Source organism: Oncorhynchus keta, chromosome 31, assembly GCF_023373465.1.
Source record: "Oncorhynchus keta strain PuntledgeMale-10-30-2019 chromosome 31, Oket_V2, whole genome shotgun sequence".
NCBI lineage: Eukaryota > Metazoa > Chordata > Actinopteri > Salmoniformes > Salmonidae > Oncorhynchus > Oncorhynchus keta.
In genome coordinates, this window is record NC_068451.1 from 13499985 (window position 1) to 13519834 (window position 19850).

Sequence of the window (19850 nt, forward strand, 5' to 3'; positions counted from 1 at the left end):
AATGCCCAGGCGTTTACATTGTAGCATTGATAGCCAGTATCTGTTATTGTATCACTACACATAAATCGCTAGCTGCACGGTATCAATCTTTACCTACTTGAAATTACGTTACGCCTGTCAATCAAGCACTCCTGTTCATGACAACAGTCAATAACTAATTAGTTGCAAACGCCAGCCTTCCTAAAATGCATTGTTATTTCATCAAGCATGTTCGCTAAATCACGTAGTTAGCTATGTAACGTTAGCTTGCTAAAACTGTTCCTCGCTTCACACCGTCAGCACCACTGACGATACACCCAGAAAAACGGACAGCGAAGATATAGATGCCCTTCTTGAGGACATACTTGACGATGATTTCGATTCCCTTGCGCTATACGTGAGTAAATAACCTTAGCTACATCGCCTTGCATTGTTGAATGCAGTTTTTTGTTGTTGTTGCTAACAGCATCTACTGTCCAATAGTAGTAGCTAGCTAAAGTTAGCTGTCTGGATATCACACGAATGTATTAGCTAGCTATAATGAGATAAAGATGAGGCTATGTTTGATTGTTTTTAGCCTGTTTCCAAATGAAAGGTTGCTATCATTTTTGTCCTTCTGACTCCAATGCATTAGCTAACGTTACATTGCAAAAGGGCCGGCTAGCAACTTACCTTGGCTTACTGCATTCGCATAACAGGCAGTCTCCTTGTGGCGTGCAACAAGAGGAAGGTCATTATTGCGTTGGACTAGTTAACTGTAAGGTTGCAAGAATGGATACCCGAGCTGACAAGGTGAAAATATGTCGTTCTGCAACTTGGTCCTGGACTTCCTGACGGGCCGCCCCCAGGTGGTGAGGGTAGGAAACAACATCTCCACCCCGCTGATCCTCAACACTGGGGCCCCACAAGGGTGCGTTCTCTGCCCTCTCCTGTACTCCCTGTTCATTAACATTTCTAACCATGTGTATGTGACAAATCAAATTTGATTTGATTTGTTGACCAAATTCGACACTCTCATTGACCTCTATACCAACACTCTTTGCTTGGTGGGCAAGACAACGAAAAACCGCCACCTGCTGGAGGGAAACAGATTTCCCGCCGATTTGGCCCTTTCCCTTCCTCAACATTTAGCCCAGTATATTTTCACTTTGACGGCTACTTTTACTTTTATATTCTAGTAGGATAAATCTACTCCTTGACTTAGACAACGAAATATAGAAAACGCGTTGGTGCTGAACAAAAAATGCGTACCCTGGTCTTTCTCCATGCCTTTGCACTAGGTAAGTTCAAAATTCATTTTAGGGCTAACAAGGCTTTATGTCCTCCCTTACAAAAAAGATTGCAGTTTTGAAACTGCAGTAACTTCAGTCGACTGTGGTATTTTGGAAGCAGTAATTGCAAAATTGCAGTTATACTGCACTCTAACTGCAGCTACATTGCAAATGTACTGCAGTAAAAAAATATATGTTATTTTGGATGCAGTATTTGCAGCATACTACAGTTACACTGCACTCTGACAGCCATCTTTTTTTCTGTAAGGGCTGCCCATCGAGGTTCGTTTTGACATTTGCCTTCCATTTTTCCAGTTTGCCTACACAGCAGGATTATGAAGGATGCTGAAAATACAAGGTCAATATGCGGCAAGGATTCGGTTCTGAGATGTAAAGACAATTCTTTACCTGGGGTCAAGTACCGGTCAGTGAGGTGGTACAAGGTAAACTACTTTGCGTTGCTCTTTTCCAGGGCAGTAATGTGGCTTGCTAATGCTGACTAAAGCCCTGGATCAGAGTCCTCAGGGCTGGTATAGTGCCGAAAATCTCCCGTCATAATTCTCCCCCAACTTTGCGTTCTTCATTGCTGCCACTTGCTTGCTTTTCTGCTCTTCACCCCATTGTCAGTTTAGCCTACATTTCACCCGTACCTAAATCCGCTACTGATTGGTATTGGTCTTTTAATAAATCTCTGCCAAAATTCGTCATCTCTCCCATGTCTTATTCGACTAGTACTTTTTAAAGTGTAAGGATAATAATTCAGCCATAGTTGTTCTGAAATGTTTATTGCTTGCCAACATTTTACTCCTTCTATGTTTAATATAACGCATATACATTAATTATTAATTTTGGTTGCCTATCCTGACGTGAAGTTTGTTCTGTAGAAAGTATTTGACTCTGATGTGTGCCACAGAAAGTATTTGACTCTGATGTGTGCCACAGAAAGTATTTGACTCTGATGTGTGCCACAGAAAGTATTTGACTCTAGTCACACAATTAAGGAAATTAAAAGGGGGAGAATTCTGACTGGGGGGAGATTTTCAGCACAACATTTGTTCGCTCATAATAGGCAGGATTAGGCGGATTGATGAGGGCGACATTTTCACAGCTAAACTGACCAAGACGCACCTCCAACAACACATAAAACCTCACATACTTATGAGACACCACATTAAAATAGAGACACCAAACCATCTTTCACATGTTCAGGCTATCCTAACTTCCAATTCTTAAAAACTTTAACTATAACTATATACATTTGCATAAATTAGCACTAAATCACTCACCGACAGTAACTCTTGAACCATTCATGCTAGATACACCAAGCCAACTTTCACAGGTTTAGGCTATCCTGACTTCAAATTCGTAGAAGTGGTTAACAACTATTACTATATAAATTAGCATAAAACAACTCACCAACAGTAACTCTTGAACTGTTCAAACTAGAGACACCATACCAATCAATACATTTTTACAGCTACCTACTTTTTCAACTATAACCAGTCATTACCATTACTACTGCAGTCAGTACCACTACACTAACTTATTTCAAAACCATAGTTTAAAACAAGTTAGCAAGCACACCACATTTTCTTCCGGAAATGTACATTTCCAGTATTGTAGATTGCCTTTGTCTAGCCACTTAATCATATCAATCTTCGTCCACTCTTTCTTCCATCTAAAGATAGCAGAACTCATAACTTTTATGATTCCCAGACAATTTAACCTCAGGTTTGTCTCCTGCTGTCTGAGTTAATGTTAGCAATTGAACCATGCAATTTGATTTGACTACTAGACTATCTGCCTTTTGCTGTTTTTCTGGAGATCTTTGGCTGCTCACACATAAGTGGCTCATACTAGTGATTTACGATCTGTGATGTCCTCAGTCCTCATTGTAATCATCATTATTGAAACTACAGCACTGGCTCCAGACCAGCTGTTAGGGGCATAAAGTAACCTCACACCCTCTTCTTCCAGCTGGGTGAGGAGCCCTCAAATAAGGAGTCTGGTCTATTGATGAAGAGGCTATCACGTAACAGCACCACCCAATGGTACGCAGGCCTGGAGCGTAAAGTGGAACTTTTGGCTGATAATTCTTTTGATATCTTCCTGCCCAATGTAACGGCTGTTGATAGAAGGAAGTACAAGTGTCTCCTGGCAGCACATGTCGGAGAGCAGAACCAGGAGGGGCAGGTTCACCTCAGAGTGACAGGTGAGTGTGTTCTATTCTCATTGTGTGCTTGTTTTAGTATGTAAACAAACTGTATACTGCATGTGGATGTTTTAAATTGGACCCCCAGAGAGTTCCTCTGTGCTGATATATACTCTTTTAAAGTTTCCAGTGGTGCTCAAGGATTTGTGTATTATTTTTTCATTCGCAGGATGCCTTTACAATAAGTCCACAGACCAATCAGAAAACAATACCATCCTAGTTCTTTCCATTGTGGGCCTTCGACATGAGCTAAACAACTGGTCCCTGGTGGTCTAGTGGTTAGGATTCGGCGCTCTCACCGCCGCGGCCCGGGTTCGATTCCCGGTCAGGGAACATAATGTTTTTCTTTGCTCTGAACGGATTTTCTCTGTACGAACAGTTTTCACTATGATAATGTTAAATCAGTGTAGGCTGCTGAGGGGAGGACGGCTCATAGCCGAAAAACCAGATTGCATACCAGAGAGAATACTATAGACATCAAGAAAGCCAGTCAATTGATTATTGACAAGTTTTCCAACACTTTTGATGAACGAGGAAAAATAGAAATAGGCCTATAACAGTTAGGATCAGCTTGATCTCCCCCTTTGGCGATATACCACAATCCCCCGAGGTGCCTTATTGCTATTTTTATTTATTTATTATTTAACAAGGCAAATCAGTTAAGAACAAGTTCGTATTTTCAATGAAGGCCTACACCTGCCAAACCCGGATGACGCAGGGCCAATTGTGCGCTGCCCTCTGGGCCTATCAATCACTGCTGGTTGTGATACAGCCTGTAAAAAATGGTTACCAACGTAATTTGAGTGGTTCTAAAACATAATATCAGTCAGTGTCTGATATATTTGTAATTTTATGTTGGCTATTACCGGTTTCAGTTTTCAAAAGGATCAGCAGTTGTCGTGGCCGAGTGGTTAAGGCGATGGACTAGAAATCCATTGGGATCTTCCCGCGCAGGTTCGAATCCTGCCGACAACGTGATATTTTTCTCCTGTGATTGGTAATGCCCAGGCGTTTACATTGATAGCCAGTATCTGTTATTGTATCACTACACATAAATCGCTAGCTGCACGGTATCAATCTTTACCTACTTGAAATTACGTTACGCCTGTCAATCAAGCACTCCTGTTCATGACAACAGTCATTAGTTGCAAACGCCAGCCTTCCTAAAATGCATTGTTATTTCATCAAGCATGTTCGCTAAATCACGTAGTTAGCTATGTAACGTTAGCTTGCTAAAACTGTTCCTCGCTTCACACCGTCAGCACCACTGACGATACACCCAGAAAAACGGACAGCGAAGATATAGATGCCCTTCTTGAGGACATACTTGACGATGATTTCGATTCCCTTGCGCTATACGTGAGTAAATAACCTTAGCTACATCGCCTTGCATTGTTGAATGCAGTTTTTTGTTGTTGTTGCTAACAGCATCTACTGTCCAGTAGTAGTAGCTAGCTAAAGTTAGCTGTCTGGATATCACACGAATGTATTAGCTAGCTATAATGAGATAAAGATGAGGCTATGTTTGATTGTTTTTAGCCTGTTTCCAAATGAAAGGTTGCTATCATTTTTGTCCTTCTGACTCCAATGCATTAGCTAACGTTACATTGCAAAAGGGCCGGCTAGCAACTTACCTTGGCTTACTGCATTCGCATAACAGGCAGTCTCCTTGTGGCGTGCAACAAGAGGAAGGTCATTATTGCGTTGGACTAGTTAACTGTAAGGTTGCAAGAATGGATACCCGACATGACAAGGTGAAAATATGTCGTTCTGCAACTTGGTCCTGGACTTCCTGACGGGCCGCCCCCAGGTGGTGAGGGTAGGAAACAACATCTCCACCCCGCTGATCCTCAACACTGGGGCCCCACAAGGGTGCGTTCTCTGCCCTCTCCTGTACTCCCTGTTCATTAACATTTCTAACCATGTGTATGTGACAAATCAAATTTGATTTGATTTGTTGATCAAATTCGACACTCTCATTGACCTCTATACCAACACTCTTTGCTTGGTGGGCAAGACAACGAAAAACCGCCACCTGCTGGAGGGAAACAGATTTCCCGCCGATTTGGCCCTTTCCATTCCTCAACATTTAGCCCAGTATATTTTCACTTTGACGGCTACTTTTACTTTTATATTCTAGTAGGATAAATCTACTCCTTGACTTAGACAACGAAATATAGAAAACGCGTTGGTGCTGAACAAAAAATGCGTACCCTGGTCTTTCTCCATGCCTTTGCACTAGGTAAGTTCAAAATTCATTTTAGGGCTAACAAGGCTTTATGTCCTCCCTTACAAAAAAAAGATTGCCGTTTTGAAACTGCAGTAACTTCAGTCGACTGTGGTATTTTGGAAGCAGTAATTGCAAAATTGCAGTTATACTGCACTCTAACTGCAGCTACATTGCAAATGTACTGCAGTAAAAAAATATATGTTATTTTGGATGCAGTATTTGCAGCATACTACAGTTACACTGCACTCTGACAGCCATCTTTTTTTCGTAAGGGCTGCCCATCGAGGTTCATTTTGACATTTGCCTTCCATTTTTCCAGTTTGCCTACACAGCAGGATTATGAAGGATGCTGAAAATACAAGGTCAATATGCGGCAAGGATTCGGTTCTGAGATGTAAAGACAATTCTTTACCTGGGGTCAAGTACCGGTCAGTGAGGTGGTACAAGGTAAACTACTTTGCGTTGCTCTTTTCCAGGGCAGTAATGTGGCTTGCTAATGCTGACTAAAGCCCTGGATCAGAGTCCTCAGGGCTGGTATAGTGCCGAAAATCTCCCCGTCATAATTCTCCCCCCAACTTTGCGTTCTTCATTGCTGCCACTTGCTTGCTTTTCTGCTCTTCACCCCATTGTCAGTTTAGCCTACATTTCACCCGTACCTAAATCCGCTACTGATTGGTATTGGTCTTTTAATAAATCTCTGCCAAAATTCGTCATCTCTCCCATGTCTTATTCGACTAGTACTTTTTAAAGTGTAAGGATAATAATTCAGCCATAGTTGTTCTGAAATGTTTATTGCTTGCCAACATTTTACTCCTTCTATGTTTAATATAACGCATATACATTAATTATTAATTTTGGTTGCCTATCCTGACGTGAAGTTTGTTCTGTAGAAAGTATTTGACTCTGATGTGTGCCACAGAAAGTATTTGACTCTGATGTGTGCCACAGAAAGTATTTGACTCTGATGTGTGCCACAGAAAGTATTTGACTCTAGTCACACAATTAAGGAAATTAAAAGGGGAGAATTCTGACTGGGGGAGATTTTCAGCACAACATTTGTTCGCTCATAATAGGCAGGATTAGGCGGATTGATGAGGGCGACATTTTCACAGCTAAACTGACCAAGACGCACCTCCAACAACACATAAAACCTCACATACTTATGAGACACCACATTAAAATAGAGACACCAAACCATCTTTCACATGTTCAGGCTATCCTAACTTCCAATTCTTAAAAACTTTAACTATAACTATATACATTTGCATAAATTAGCACTAAATCACTCACCGACAGTAACTCTTGAACCATTCATGCTAGATACACCAAGCCAACTTTCACAGGTTTAGGCTATCCTGACTTCAAATTCGTAGAAGTGGTTAACAACTATTACTATATAAATTAGCATAAAACAACTCACCAACAGTAACTCTTGAACTGTTCAAACTAGAGACACCATACCAATCAATACATTTTTACAGCTACCTACTTTTTCAACTATAACCAGTCATTACCATTACTACTGCAGTCAGTACCACTACACTAACTTATTTCAAAACCATAGTTTAAAACAAGTTAGCAAGCACACCACATTTTCTTCCGGAAATGTACATTTCCAGTATTGTAGATTGCCTTTGTCTAGCCACTTAATCATATCAATCTTCGTCCACTCTTTCTTCCATCTAAAGATAGCAGAACTCATAACTTTTATGATTCCCAGACAATTTAACCTCAGGTTTGTCTCCTGCTGTCTGAGTTAATGTTAGCAATTGAACCATGCAATTTGATTTGACTACTAGACTATCTGCCTTTTGCTGTTTTTCTGGAGATCTTTGGCTGCTCACACATAAGTGGCTCATACTAGTGATTTACGATCTGTGATGTCCTCAGTCCTCATTGTAATCATCATTATTGAAACTACAGCACTGGCTCCAGACCAGCTGTTAGGGGCATAAAGTAACCTCACACCCTCTTCTTCCAGCTGGGTGAGGAGCCCTCAAATAAGGAGTCTGGTCTATTGATGAAGAGGCTATCACGTAACAGCACCACCCAATGGTACGCAGGCCTGGAGCGTAAAGTGGAACTTTTGGCTGATAATTATTTTGATATCTTCCTGCCCAATGTAACGGCTGTTGATAGAAGGAAGTACAAGTGTCTCCTGGCAGCACATGTCGGAGAGCAGAACCAGGAGGGGCAGGTTCACCTCAGAGTGACAGGTGAGTGTGTTCTATTCTCATTGTGTGCTTGTTTTAGTATGTAAACAAACTGTATACTGCATGTGGATGTTTTAAATTGGACCCCCAGAGAGTTCCTCTGTGCTGATATATACTCTTTTAAAGTTTCCAGTGGTGCTCAAGGATTTGTGTATTATTTTTTTCATTCGCAGGATGCCTTTACAATAAGTCCACAGACCAATCAGAAAACAATACCATCCTAGTTCTTTCCATTGTGGGCCTTCGACATGAGCTAAACAACTGGTCCCTGGTGGTCTAGTGGTTAGGATTCGGCGCTCTCACCGCCGCGGCCCGGGTTCGATTCCCGGTCAGGGAACATAATGTTTTTCTTTGCTCTGAACGGATTTTCTCTGTACGAACAGTTTTCGCCAATGTTCTCTTCATAATACTATGATAATGTTAAATCAGTGTAGGCTGCTGAGGGGAGGACGGCTCATAGCCGAAAAAACAGATTGCATACCAGAGAGAATACTATAGACATCAAGAAAGCCAGTCAATTGATTATTGACAAGTTTTCCAACACTTTTGATGAACGAGGAAAAATAGAAATAGGCCTATAACAGTTAGGATCAGCTTGATCTCCCCCTTTGGCGATATACCACAATCCCCCGAGGTGCCTTATTGCTATTTTTATTTATTTATTATTTAACAAGGCAAATCAGTTAAGAACAAGTTCGTATTTTCAATGAAGGCCTACACCTGCCAAACCCGGATGACGCAGGGCCAATTGTGCGCTGCCCTCTGGGCCTATCAATCACTGCTGGTTGTGATACAGCCTGTAAAAAATGGTTACCAACGTAATTTGAGTGGTTCTAAAACATAATATCAGTCAGTGTCTGATATATTTGTAATTTTATGTTGGCTATTACCGGTTTCAGTTTTCAAAAGGATCAGCAGTTGTCGTGGCCGAGTGGTTAAGGCGATGGACTAGAAATCCATTGGGATCTTCCCGCGCAGGTTCGAATCCTGCCGACAACGTGATATTTTTCTCCTGTGATTGGTAATGCCCAGGCGTTTACATTGATAGCCAGTATCTGTTATTGTATCACTACACATAAATCGCTAGCTGCACGGTATCAATCTTTACCTACTTGAAATTACGTTACGCCTGTCAATCAAGCACTCCTGTTCATGACAACAGTCATTAGTTGCAAACGCCAGCCTTCCTAAAATGCATTGTTATTTCATCAAGCATGTTCGCTAAATCACGTAGTTAGCTATGTAACGTTAGCTTGCTAAAACTGTTCCTCGCTTCACACCGTCAGCACCACTGACGATACACCCAGAAAACGGACAGCGAAGATATAGATGCCCTTCTTGAGGACATACTTGACGATGATTTCGATTCCCTTGCGCTATACGTGAGTAAATAACCTTAGCTACATCGCCTTGCATTGTTGAATGCAGTTTTTTGTTGTTGTTGCTAACAGCATCTACTGTCCAGTAGTAGTAGCTAGCTAAAGTTAGCTGTCTGGATATCACACGAATGTATTAGCTAGCTATAATGAGATAAAGATGAGGCTATGTTTGATTGTTTTTAGCCTGTTTCCAAATGAAAGGTTGCTATCATTTTTGTCCTTCTGACTCCAATGCATTAGCTAACGTTACATTGCAAAAGGGCCGGCTAGCAACTTACCTTGGCTTACTGCATTCGCATAACAGGCAGTCTCCTTGTGGCGTGCAACAAGAGGCAGGTCGTTATTGCGTTGGACTAGTTAACTGTAAGGTTGCAAGAATGGATACCCGACATGACAAGGTGAAAATCTGTCGTTCTGCAACTTGGTCCTGGACTTCCTGACGGGCCGCCCCCAGGTGGTGAGGGTAGGAAACAACATCTCCACCCCGCTGATCCTCAACACTGGGGCCCCACAAGGGTGCGTTCTCTGCCCTCTCCTGTACTCCCTGTTCATTAACATTGCTAACTATGTGTATGTGACAAATCAAATTTGATTTGATTTGTTGACCAAATTCGACACTCTCATTGACCTCTATACCAACACTCTTTGCTTGGTGGGCAAGACAACGAAAACCGCCACCTGCTGGAGGGAAACAGATTTCCCGCCGATTTGGCCCTTTCCCTTCCTCAACATTTAGCCCAGTATATTTTCACTTTGACGGCTACTTTTACTTTTATATTCTAGTAGGATAAATCTACGCCTTGACTTAGACAACGAAATATAGAAAACGCGTTGGTGCTGAACAAAAAATGCGTACCCTGGTCTTTCTCCATGCCTTTGCACTAGGTAAGTTCAAAATTCATTTTAGGGCTAACAAGGCTTTATGTCCTCCCTTACAAAAAAAAGATTGCAGTTTTGAAACTGCAGTAACTTCAGTCGACTGTGGTATTTTGGAAGCAGTAATTGCAAAATTGCAGTTATACTGCACTCTAACTGCAGCTACATTGCAAATGTACTGCAGTAAAAAAATATATGTTATTTTGGATGCAGTATTTGCAGCATACTACAGTTACACTGCACTCTGACAGCCATCTTTTTTTCGTAAGGGCTGCCCATCGAGGTTCGTTTTGACATTTGCCTTCCATTTTTCCAGTTTGCCTACACAGCAGGATTATGAAGGATGCTGAAAATACAAGGTCAATATGCGGCAAGGATTCGGTTCTGAGATGTAAAGACAATTCTTTACCTGGGGTCAAGTACCGGTCAGTGAGGTGGTACAAGGTAAACTACTTTGCGTTGCTCTTTTCCAGGGCAGTAATGTGGCTTGCTAATGCTGACTAAAGCCCTGGATCAGAGTCCTCAGGGCTGGTATAGTGCCGAAAATCTCCCCGTCATAATTCTCCCCCCAACTTTGCGTTCTTCATTGCTGCCACTTGCTTGCTTTTCTGCTCTTCACCCCATTGTCAGTTTAGCCTACATTTCACCCGTACCTAAATCCGCTACTGATTGGTATTGGTCTTTTAATAAATCTCTGCCAAAATTCGTCATCTCTCCCATGTCTTATTCGACTAGTACTTTTTAAAGTGTAAGGATAATAATTCAGCCATAGTTGTTCTGAAATGTTTATTGCTTGCCAACATTTTACTCCTTCTATGTTTAATATAACGCATATACATTAATTATTAATTTTGGTTGCCTATCCTGACGTGAAGTTTGTTCTGTAGAAAGTATTTGACTCTGATGTGTGCCACAGAAAGTATTTGACTCTGATGTGTGCCACAGAAAGTATTTGACTCTGATGTGTGCCACAGAAAGTATTTGACTCTAGTCACACAATTAAGGAAATTAAAAGGGGAGAATTCTGACTGGGGGAGATTTTCAGCACAACATTTGTTCGCTCATAATAGGCAGGATTAGGCGGATTGATGAGGGCGACATTTTCACAGCTAAACTGACCAAGACGCACCTCCAACAACACATAAAACCTCACATACTTATGAGACACCACATTAAAATAGAGACACCAAACCATCTTTCACATGTTCAGGCTATCCTAACTTCCAATTCTTAAAAACTTTAACTATAACTATATACATTTGCATAAATTAGCACTAAATCACTCACCGACAGTAACTCTTGAACCATTCATGCTAGATACACCAAGCCAACTTTCACAGGTTTAGGCTATCCTGACTTCAAATTCGTAGAAGTGGTTAACAACTATTACTATATAAATTAGCATAAAACAACTCACCAACAGTAACTCTTGAACTGTTCAAACTAGAGACACCATACCAATCAATACATTTTTACAGCTACCTACTTTTTCAACTATAACCAGTCATTACCATTACTACTGCAGTCAGTACCACTACACTAACTTATTTCAAAACCATAGTTTAAAACAAGTTAGCAAGCACACCACATTTTCTTCCGGAAATGTACATTTCCAGTATTGTAGATTGCCTTTGTCTAGCCACTTAATCATATCAATCTTCGTCCACTCTTTCTTCCATCTAAAGATAGCAGAACTCATAACTTTTATGATTCCCAGACAATTTAACCTCAGGTTTGTCTCCTGCTGTCTGAGTTAATGTTAGCAATTGAACCATGCAATTTGATTTGACTACTAGACTATCTGCCTTTTGCTGTTTTTCTGGAGATCTTTGGCTGCTCACACATAAGTGGCTCATACTAGTGATTTACGATCTGTGATGTCCTCAGTCCTCATTGTAATCATTATTATTGAAACTACAGCACTGGCTCCAGACCAGCTGTTAGGGGCATAAAGTAACCTCACACCCTCTTCTTCCAGCTGGGTGAGGAGCCCTCAAATAAGGAGTCTGGTCTATTGATGAAGAGGCTATCACGTAACAGCACCACCCAATGGTACGCAGGCCTGGAGCGTAAAGTGGAACTTTTGGCTGATAATTCTTTTGATATCTTCCTGCCCAATGTAACGGCTGTTGATAGAAGGAAGTACAAGTGTCTCCTGGCAGCACATGTCGGAGAGCAGAACCAGGAGGGGCAGGTTCACCTCAGAGTGACAGGTGAGTGTGTTCTATTCTCATTGTGTGCTTGTTTTAGTATGTAAACAAACTGTATACTTCATGTGGATGTTTTAAATTGGACCCCCAGAGAGTTCCTCTGTGCTGATATATACTCTTTTAAAGTTTCCAGTGGTGCTCAAGGATTTGTGTATTATTTTTTCATTCGCAGGATGCCTTTACAATAAGTCCACAGACCAATCAGAAAACAATACCATCCTAGTTCTTTCCATTGTGGGCCTTCGACATGAGCTAAACAACTGGTCCCTGGTGGTCTAGTGGTTAGGATTAGGTGCTCTCACCGCCGCGGCCCGGGTTCGATTCCCGGTCAGGGAACATAATGTTTTTCTTTGCTCTGAACGGATTTTCTCTGTACGAACAGTTTTCGCCAATGTTCTCTTCATAATACTATGATAATGTTAAATCAGTGTAGGCTGCTGAGGGGAGGACGGCTCATAGCCGAAAAACCAGATTGCATACCAGAGAGAATACTATAGACATCAAGAAAGCCAGTCAATTGATTATTGACAAGTTTTCCAACACTTTTGATGAACGAGGAAAAATAGAAATAGGCCTATAACAGTTAGGATCAGCTTGATCTCCCCCTTTGGCGATATACCACAATCCCCCGAGGTGCCTTATTGCTATTTTTATTTATTTATTATTTAACAAGGCAAATCAGTTAAGAACAAGTTCGTATTTTCAATGAAGGCCTACACCTGCCAAACCCGGATGACGCAGGGCCAATTGTGCGCTGCCCTCTGGGCCTATCAATCACTGCTGGTTGTGATACAGCCTGTAAAAAATGGTTACCAACGTAATTTGAGTGGTTCTAAAACATAATATCAGTCAGTGTCTGATATATTTGTAATTTTATGTTGGCTATTACCGGTTTCAGTTTTCAAAAGGATCAGCAGTTGTCGTGGCCGAGTGGTTAAGGCGATGGACTAGAAATCCATTGGGATCTTCCCGCGCAGGTTCGAATCCTGCCGACAACGTGATATTTTTCTCCTGTGATTGGTAATGCCCAGGCGTTTACATTGATAGCCAGTATCTGTTATTGTATCACTACACATAAATCGCTAGCTGCACGGTATCAATCTTTACCTACTTGAAATTACGTTACGCCTGTCAATCAAGCACTCCTGTTCATGACAACAGTCATTAGTTGCAAACGCCAGCCTTCCTAAAATGCATTGTTATTTCATCAAGCATGTTCGCTAAATCACGTAGTTAGCTATGTAACGTTAGCTTGCTAAAACTGTTCCTCGCTTCACACCGTCAGCACCACTGACGATACACCCAGAAAAACGGACAGCGAAGATATAGATGCCCTTCTTGAGGACATACTTGACGATGATTTCGATTCCCTTGCGCTATACGTGAGTAAATAACCTTAGCTACATCGCCTTGCATTGTTGAATGCAGTTTTTTGTTGTTGTTGCTAACAGCATCTACTGTCCAGTAGTAGTAGCTAGCTAAAGTTAGCTGTCTGGATATCACACGAATGTATTAGCTAGCTATAATGAGATAAAGATGAGGCTATGTTTGATTGTTTTTAGCCTGTTTCCAAATGAAAGGTTGCTATCATTTTTGTCCTTCTGACTCCAATGCATTAGCTAACGTTACATTGCAAAAGGGCCGGCTAGCAACTTACCTTGGCTTACTGCATTCGCATAACAGGCAGTCTCCTTGTGGCGTGCAACAAGAGGCAGGTCGTTATTGCGTTGGACTAGTTAACTGTAAGGTTGCAAGAATGGATACCCGACATGACAAGGTGAAAATCTGTCGTTCTGCAACTTGGTCCTGGACTTCCTGACGGGCCGCCCCCAGGTGGTGAGGGTAGGAAACAACATCTCCACCCCGCTGATCCTCAACACTGGGGCCCCACAAGGGTGCGTTCTCTGCCCTCTCCTGTACTCCCTGTTCATTAACATTGCTAACTATGTGTATGTGACAAATCAAATTTGATTTGATTTGTTGACCAAATTCGACACTCTCATTGACCTCTATACCAACACTCTTTGCTTGGTGGGCAAGACAACGAAAAACCGCCACCTGCTGGAGGGAAACAGATTTCCCGCCGATTTGGCCCTTTCCCTTCCTCAACATTTAGCCCAGTATATTTTCACTTTGACGGCTACTTTTACTTTTATATTCTAGTAGGATAAATCTACGCCTTGACTTAGACAACGAAATATAGAAAACGCGTTGGTGCTGAACAAAAAATGCGTACCCTGGTCTTTCTCCATGCCTTTGCACTAGGTAAGTTCAAAATTCATTTTAGGGCTAACAAGGCTTTATGTCCTCCCTTACAAAAAAAAGATTGCAGTTTTGAAACTGCAGTAACTTCAGTCGACTGTGGTATTTTGGAAGCAGTAATTGCAAAATTGCAGTTATACTGCACTCTAACTGCAGCTACATTGCAAATGTACTGCAGTAAAAAAATATATGTTATTTTGGATGCAGTATTTGCAGCATACTACAGTTACACTGCACTCTGACAGCCATCTTTTTTTTTTTTCGTAAGGGCTGCCCATCGAGGTTCGTTTTGACATTTGCCTTCCATTTTTCCAGTTTGCCTACACAGCAGGATTATGAAGGATGCTGAAAATACAAGGTCAATATGCGGCAAGGATTCGGTTCTGAGATGTAAAGACAATTCTTTACCTGGGGTCAAGTACCGGTCAGTGAGGTGGTACAAGGTAAACTACTTTGCGTTGCTCTTTTCCAGGGCAGTAATGTGGCTTGCTAATGCTGACTAAAGCCCTGGATCAGAGTCCTCAGGGCTGGTATAGTGCCGAAAATCTCCCCGTCATAATTCTCCCCCCAACTTTGCGTTCTTCATTGCTGCCACTTGCTTGCTTTTCTGCTCTTCACCCCATTGTCAGTTTAGCCTACATTTCACCCGTACCTAAATCCGCTACTGATTGGTATTGGTCTTTTAATAAATCTCTGCCAAAATTCGTCATCTCTCCCATGTCTTATTCGACTAGTACTTTTTAAAGTGTAAGGATAATAATTCAGCCATAGTTGTTCTGAAATGTTTATTGCTTGCCAACATTTTACTCCTTCTATGTTTAATATAACGCATATACATTAATTATTAATTTTGGTTGCCTATCCTGACGTGAAGTTTGTTCTGTAGAAAGTATTTGACTCTGATGTGTGCCACAGAAAGTATTTGACTCTGATGTGTGCCACAGAAAGTATTTGACTCTGATGTGTGCCACAGAAAGTATTTGACTCTAGTCACACAATTAAGGAAATTAAAAGGGGGAGAATTCTGACTGGGGGGAGATTTTCAGCACAACATTTGTTCGCTCATAATAGGCAGGATTAGGCGGATTGATGAGGGCGACATTTTCACAGCTAAACTGACCAAGACGCACCTCCAACAACACATAAAACCTCACATACTTATGAGACACCACATTAAAATAGAGACACCAAACCATCTTTCACATGTTCAGGCTATCCTAACTTCCAATTCTTAAAAACTTTAACTATAACTATATACATTTGCATAAATTAGCACTAAATCACTCACCGACAGTAACTCTTGAACCATTCATGCTAGATACACCAAGCCAACTTTCACAGGTTTAGGCTATCCTGACTTCAAATTCGTAGAAGTGGTTAACAACTATTACTATATAAATTAGCATAAAACAACTCACCAACAGTAACTCTTGAACTGTTCAAACTAGAGACACCATACCAATCAATACATTTTTACAGCTACCTACTTTTTCAACTATAACCAGTCATTACCATTACTACTGCAGTCAGTACCACTACACTAACTTATTTCAAAACCATAGTTTAAAACAAGTTAGCAAGCACACCACATTTTCTTCCGGAAATGTACATTTCCAGTATTGTAGATTGCCTTTGTCTAGCCACTTAATCATATCAATCTTCGTCCACTCTTTCTTCCATCTAAAGATAGCAGAACTCATAACTTTTATGATTCCCAGACAATTTAACCTCAGGTTTGTCTCCTGCTGTCTGAGTTAATGTTAGCAATTGAACCATGCAATTTGATTTGACTACTAGACTATCTGCCTTTTGCTGTTTTTCTGGAGATCTTTGGCTGCTCACACATAAGTGGCTCATACTAGTGATTTACGATCTGTGATGTCCTCAGTCCTCATTGTAATCATTATTATTGAAACTACAGCACTGGCTCCAGACCAGCTGTTAGGGGCATAAAGTAACCTCACACCCTCTTCTTCCAGCTGGGTGAGGAGCCCTCAAATAAGGAGTCTGGTCTATTGATGAAGAGGCTATCACGTAACAGCACCACCCAATGGTACGCAGGCCTGGAGCGTAAAGTGGAACTTTTGGCTGATAATTCTTTTGATATCTTCCTGCCCAATGTAACGGCTGTTGATAGAAGGAAGTACAAGTGTCTCCTGGCAGCACATGTCGGAGAGCAGAACCAGGAGGGGCAGGTTCACCTCAGAGTGACAGGTGAGTGTGTTCTATTCTCATTGTGTGCTTGTTTTAGTATGTAAACAAACTGTATACTTCATGTGGATGTTTTAAATTGGACCCCCAGAGAGTTCCTCTGTGCTGATATATACTCTTTTAAAGTTTCCAGTGGTGCTCAAGGATTTGTGTATTATTTTTTCATTCGCAGGATGCCTTTACAATAAGTCCACAGACCAATCAGAAAACAATACCATCCTAGTTCTTTCCATTGTGGGCCTTCGACATGAGCTAAACAACTGGTCCCTGGTGGTCTAGTGGTTAGGATTAGGTGCTCTCACCGCCGCGGCCCGGGTTCGATTCCCGGTCAGGGAACATAATGTTTTTCTTTGCTCTGAACGGATTTTCTCTGTACGAACAGTTTTCGCCAATGTTCTCTTCATAATACTATGATAATGTTAAATCAGTGTAGGCTGCTGAGGGGAGGACGGCTCATAGCCGAAAACCAGATTGCATACCAGAGAGAATACTATAGACATCAAGAAAGCCAGTCAATTGATTATTGACAAGTTTTCCAACACTTTTGATGAACGAGGAAAAATAGAAATAGGCCTATAACAGTTAGGATCAGCTTGATCTCCCCCTTTGGCGATATACCACAATCCCCGAGGTGCCTTATTGCTATTTTTATTTATTTATTATTTAACAAGGCAAATCAGTTAAGAACAAGTTCGTATTTTCAATGAAGGCCTACACCTGCCAAACCCGGATGACGCAGGGCCAATTGTGCGCTGCCCTCTGGGCCTATCAATCACTGCTGGTTGTGATACAGCCTGTAAAAAATGGTTACCAACGTAATTTGAGTGGTTCTAAAACATAATATCAGTCAGTGTCTGATATATTTGTAATTTTATGTTGGCTATTACCGGTTTCAGTTTTCAAAAGGATCAGCAGTTGTCGTGGCCGAGTGGTTAAGGCGATGGACTAGAAATCCATTGGGATCTTCCCGCGCAGGTTCGAATCCTGCCGACAACGTGATATTTTTCTCCTGTGATTGGTAATGCCCAGGCGTTTACATTGATAGCCAGTATCTGTTATTGTATCACTACACATAAATCGCTAGCTGCACGGTATCAATCTTTACCTACTTGAAATTACGTTACGCCTGTCAATCAAGCACTCCTGTTCATGACAACAGTCATTAGTTGCAAACGCCAGCCTTCCTAAAATGCATTGTTATTTCATCAAGCATGTTCGCTAAATCACGTAGTTAGCTATGTAACGTTAGCTTGCTAAAACTGTTCCTCGCTTCACACCGTCAGCACCACTGACGATACACCCAGAAAAACGGACAGCGAAGATATAGATGCCCTTCTTGAGGACATACTTGACGATGATTTCGATTCCCTTGCGCTATACGTGAGTAAATAACCTTAGCTACATCGCCTTGCATTGTTGAATGCAGTTTTTTGTTGTTGTTGCTAACAGCATCTACTGTCCAGTAGTAGTAGCTAGCTAAAGTTAGCTGTCTGGATATCACACGAATGTATTAGCTAGCTATAATGAGATAAAGATGAGGCTATGTTTGATTGTTTTTAGCCTGTTTCCAAATGAAAGGTTGCTATCATTTTTGTCCTTCTGACTCCAATGCATTAGCTAACGTTACATTGCAAAAGGGCCGGCTAGCAACTTACCTTGGCTTACTGCATTCGCATAACAGGCAGTCTCCTTGTGGCGTGCAACAAGAGGCAGGTCGTTATTGCGTTGGACTAGTTAACTGTAAGGTTGCAAGAATGGATACCCGACATGACAAGGTGAAAATCTGTCGTTCTGCAACTTGGTCCTGGACTTCCTGACGGGCCGCCCCCAGGTGGTGAGGGTAGGAAACAACATCTCCACCCCGCTGATCCTCAACACTGGGGCCCCACAAGGGTGCGTTCTCTGCCCTCTCCTGTACTCCCTGTTCATTAACATTGCTAACTATGTGTATGTGACAAATCAAATTTGATTTGATTTGTTGACCAAATTCGACACTCTCATTGACCTCTATACCAACACTCTTTGCTTGGTGGGCAAGACAACGAAAAACCGCCACCTGCTGGAGGGAAACAGATTTCCCGCCGATTTGGCCCTTTCCCTTCCTCAACATTTAGCCCAGTATATTTTCACTTTGACGGCTACTTTTACTTTTATATTCTAGTAGGATAAATCTACGCCTTGACTTAGACAACGAAATATAGAAAACGCGTTGGTGCTGAACAAAAAATGCGTACCCTGGTCTTTCTCCATGCCTTTGCACTAGGTAAGTTCAAAATTCATTTTAGGGCTAACAAGGCTTTATGTCCTCCCTTACAAAAAAGATTGCAGTTTTGAAACTGCAGTAACTTCAGTCGACTGTGGTATTTTGGAAGCAGTAATTGCAAAATTGCAGTTATACTGCACTCTAACTGCAGCTACATTGCAAATGTACTGCAGTAAAAAAATATATGTTATTTTGGATGCAGTATTTGCAGCATACTACAGTTACACTGCACTCTGACAGCCATCTTTTTTCGTAAGGGCTGCCCATCGAGGTTCGTTTTGACATTTGCCTTCCATTTTTCCAGTTTGCCTACACAGCAGGATTATGAAGGATGCTGAAAATACAAGGTCAATATGCGGCAAGGATTCGGTTCTGAGATGTAAAGACAATTCTTTACCTGGGGTCAAGTACCGGTCAGTGAGGTGGTACAAGGTAAACTACTTTGCGTTGCTCTTTTCCAGGGCAGTAATGTGGCTTGCTAATGCTGACTAAAGCCCTGGATCAGAGTCCTCAGGGCTGGTATAGTGCCGAAAATCTCCCCGTCATAATTCTCCCCCCAACTTTGCGTTCTTCATTGCTGCCACTTGCTTGCTTTTCTGCTCTTCACCCCATTGTCAGTTTAGCCTACATTTCACCCGTACCTAAATCCGCTACTGATTGGTATTGGTCTTTTAATAAATCTCTGCCAAAATTCGTCATCTCTCCCATGTCTTATTCGACTAGTACTTTTTAAAGTGTAAGGAT

The 19850-nt window shown here is 41.6% G+C and overlaps 8 non-coding genes across 8 annotated transcripts; all 8 read left to right on the forward strand.

The window, feature by feature from the left end:
• Window positions 1–3723: 3723 nt before the first annotated feature.
• Window positions 3724–3795, forward strand: trnae-cuc (transfer RNA glutamic acid (anticodon CUC)). Its single transcript has one exon. It is a non-coding gene; the product is annotated as a tRNA-Glu (tRNA).
• Window positions 3796–4355: 560 nt separating this feature from the next.
• Window positions 4356–4437, forward strand: trnas-aga (transfer RNA serine (anticodon AGA)). Its single transcript has one exon. It is a non-coding gene; the product is annotated as a tRNA-Ser (tRNA).
• Window positions 4438–8170: 3733 nt separating this feature from the next.
• On the forward strand, window positions 8171–8242 carry trnae-cuc (transfer RNA glutamic acid (anticodon CUC)). The gene has a single exon. It is a non-coding gene; the product is annotated as a tRNA-Glu (tRNA).
• A 580-nt stretch (window positions 8243–8822) lies between these two features.
• Window positions 8823–8904, forward strand: trnas-aga (transfer RNA serine (anticodon AGA)). The gene has a single exon. It is a non-coding gene; the product is annotated as a tRNA-Ser (tRNA).
• Window positions 8905–12634: 3730 nt separating this feature from the next.
• trnae-cuc (transfer RNA glutamic acid (anticodon CUC)) lies at window positions 12635–12706 on the forward strand. Its single transcript has one exon. It is a non-coding gene; the product is annotated as a tRNA-Glu (tRNA).
• Window positions 12707–13286: 580 nt separating this feature from the next.
• On the forward strand, window positions 13287–13368 carry trnas-aga (transfer RNA serine (anticodon AGA)). The gene has a single exon. It is a non-coding gene; the product is annotated as a tRNA-Ser (tRNA).
• A 3739-nt stretch (window positions 13369–17107) lies between these two features.
• Window positions 17108–17179, forward strand: trnae-cuc (transfer RNA glutamic acid (anticodon CUC)). Its single transcript has one exon. It is a non-coding gene; the product is annotated as a tRNA-Glu (tRNA).
• A 578-nt stretch (window positions 17180–17757) lies between these two features.
• On the forward strand, window positions 17758–17839 carry trnas-aga (transfer RNA serine (anticodon AGA)). The gene has a single exon. It is a non-coding gene; the product is annotated as a tRNA-Ser (tRNA).
• Window positions 17840–19850: the final 2011 nt, after the last annotated feature.